Genomic DNA, 3490 nt, shown 5'->3' on the forward strand with positions numbered 1-3490 from the left:
TCGGAGGGGACGTGGTGAGGGGCGTCGGTCTGTCAGGTGGGGACTGGGACGGGACCGTCGGTCTGCCAGGTGGGAACGGGGTCATCGGTCCCCTGCCCACCTCCTCCATGCCGCCCTCCTGGGCCCTCTCCCGCCGGCCTAAGCTTCCTCGGCGCCTGCGCCCGCCCCTCAGCGTGGCCGCCTCCCTCCCACGGTGCTGGGCTCTCCTTCCGCCGCGTCTGCCCCCAGCCCTGGCCTCTTCTCCGCATCCTCCGCTCTTCCCGCGCCCCTTTCCCAGTGGACTCCTGTCTCGCCTCCCGGCCACTCTGTCTAGTCTAGTCTTGCTTAGTCTGTAGCTCGAGCGGTGTCGACTCCCCTCGATTACCTTCCTAGCTTATTTTTCCTGCCGCTGACGCTTGTGAATTTTGCATCCTTCCCCCACAATTGACCTTTTCCCTAACTAGATTCCATTTCTTTCTTTGGGCCTTTTCGAACTCGTTTTGAAAATTCAAGAATCTCAAGGACCCTTTCTTCCCTTGTAAAGCTCCCTCGCTTCCACGAAACCCTTACCATCCCAGCCCCAATTGGAAAAGACACTGACTTTCATATTCCATTTTCTCCTCGTGTGTGTGTGTGTGTGTGTGTGTGTATGTTTTTCTCTTCCTTGAAGCATCTGTGATGATCCCTCGGGGCTGCTTAGAGTAAATCCCATTTCTGACTCTCAGCCATTTTTTCAGATAAAAAATTTGCCATTTTTTGATGTCCTGTCTGGATCAAATTTGTTCACACATATAAACCATATCCATATTTGACCCTACATTGTTTGACCTTAAGTTATTTGGAAATATTGTAAGGGAAAAAAGCAATAAAGAAAAATCAAATGTTTATCCAATTGAAATTATTCTTCATAGCCCAGGACAATGAAAATTATTTTCCCAAAAATTATAATGAAAAATAAATAAGGTGGAAAATAAATTTATTTGCCAACATTTTTTTTTCTCTGAGTAAGAGACTGCCTTGCTCTTATTTTCACTGTAACTTGTTTGTTTATTCTATATATAGTTCTAGGTCTTGCTTTACACTTACAGCTATTATTGTTTTTGAAGATCCACTTAATAACTGCTGTAAGTACTGGTTATTCCGTTTTCGTCTAATTTAAAAACAAATAGCAAAACACATGTGATCTTTTAAAGTAGGAGATTTTTATTTCCCGACTTGTTTTCCTTGTCTTACTGCTATTATATTTAGATCTGTTATTACTTTAGATCATATTGGTGATATGTAATATAAGGTAAAAATGTAAAAACAAAACTCAGTAATTTAATGGCATCTGCTTTAATAGTATGTTCAGGAGCTGCTATTATAAACATACAGTGATTAAGAGTATGCATCCTGAAGTGGTGAGGCTTCATTATTTTGGATCCCAGCTCCACCAAACTCTTTTTATCTCAGTGTTCTTATATATAAAATAGAGAATTAAACTTGTAAAATGAGGATAACAACGTTGTGTCTTGTTATCCTTGGAAGGTTGTGTGATGACTAAATGAGACAATATATGTAGATTGTTTAGAATAATGCCTAGCCTATGTTATCTCTAATAATTTGCTTTACACAATCAGATGGCTCAGATTGGTAATATTTTTGAAAACTTGAGACCCAGGCCTTTTAAATACAACTTGCCATGTAAAAAAGTTTTTGTTTTATTTTGTTTTGCCTTTTCCCTATGGCTTTTTTGTTATTTTTAAAAAATAAATCTACTTCCAGATTTTGTGCTTTAGTTCATGAACTGTATAGATTGTGCTTTAAAATAAAACTTCATTGTGATTCAAAGTACATGCCATACCAATCTGTGAAATACACATTTGTACAGATAAGCAAATATTTTTCTCTGTGTTGAAAATTAAAACCTTGGGCATGGACTGTTTTTTATTTTTATTGTCTGTTGGCTACATTTCACTCCTTCCAACCCTTAAAAAAAATCAAACTTAGCAGCTGAAAAATTCAGCCAAACTATATTTCTCATCGAGTTGTTAAAATGAATTATCTGTAAAGTTTTGGTAGTTGTAAAAGAATTGGTTATATTATTGGAAACACCAACCTGGCTCTTTACTTTACATAAATGTTATAGGGATTGTTTGTGAAACTAGAAGATAAGTGCATTAAATGATGCATGGTGCCTGAATAGATAGATAAGTACAATGTTTGTGTGTAATCAAGTTTTAAAATATTTTGTTAGCTGGGAATACAGAAGTGTGCATAGGACAATCATCTAGATAAGTTTCTGTAAGCAAGTTGTTTCTGTTGCCTAGCTGGGTTTTTTTATCTTCATTTTTTCATTTGATCTATCCTTCTCAAAACAACACTGCTCATGTTGATACATTGCTCATAAACTGAATTACTTAGAATAAAGTCCAAATACTTTTGATACCCAAAGTCTTTCGTGATCTTTCTTGTCATCTTTCCAGCTTATCTACCAATCCTCCCATAAAATTTCTTCATTTCAGCCAACCTATTTTGCTTTTTTTTCTCAAATGTGTCACACATTTTGGCCATTAAGTTTATTCATCCAACATTCTTGTGATTAATACTTTTTTCCTTGCATTTCCATTCAAAATCTTACCATGCTTTAAGGCCAAGCTTATGTCCTGGTTTCTCCTCAGAGCTTTCCTAGCTGATTTGCTTTTTTTCAGAATTTCTTTTTTTTTTCTTTACCACTCATTTGTTACTCATGTTACAAGATTGTGCACATGTGTATATGTCACACACACATCTGCACATAAACCACACACTTTATTATATTACATGTGTATGGAGTTTTTTATGTATATGTTTTTGTTTTGCTGGATTTTTTTTCTTTAGCTGAGACAAGGCAGGGACTTCTAGCAGAATAACATTTAGTTGGTGCTCAAATGTTCATCATTGAAGTAATCTTGTATTTGGTTTACTAGCAATATTTTTCAGGGTTACCACTTGATTTTCCTTTTAAACATAGACTCCTGAATACAAAGTTTCAATATGATATGGAGAGATACTTTGAGAGTTATCAGAAATGGTTCCAACAGCCATTTTTCTGTTACAACAGAATGAGACTAAAGTTGCCACTTAAAGTAGTTGTCTGCTACTTCATGATCCTTGCCTTCTTTGCTTGGAATGTTCTTGAAAATCAGAAATTAAACTATTGGAGACAGTGCTAGATAACTCTGGATTGACTGAACATGGATAGTGGCTTTTGCATTTTAGGTTATTCAGTAGTTGTAGAGCAGTTCTGTGAGACAAAATTTATAAAATAGTACTGAAATTTTAAAAATATTTTAAAAGTATCTTCTGGGACAGTATTCTTATATAATACCTCACAGTAGTTCTCTGAATTTCTTGTATCTGCATGATCGCCTGTTTAGTGAGATAGGGAAAGTTTTCCTGAATAATATCTTGAAAGGGTTGTTCCGAGCTCTTCTCAGTTTCCTCTTTTCTCTTGTGAATGCCTATCAGTCACAGATCTGCTTTCTTTACA

This window comes from Carlito syrichta, unplaced genomic scaffold, assembly GCF_000164805.1.
Source record: "Carlito syrichta isolate Samal-C Ts95f unplaced genomic scaffold, Tarsius_syrichta-2.0.1 Scaffold305639, whole genome shotgun sequence".
Classification (NCBI taxonomy): domain Eukaryota; kingdom Metazoa; phylum Chordata; class Mammalia; order Primates; family Tarsiidae; genus Carlito; species Carlito syrichta.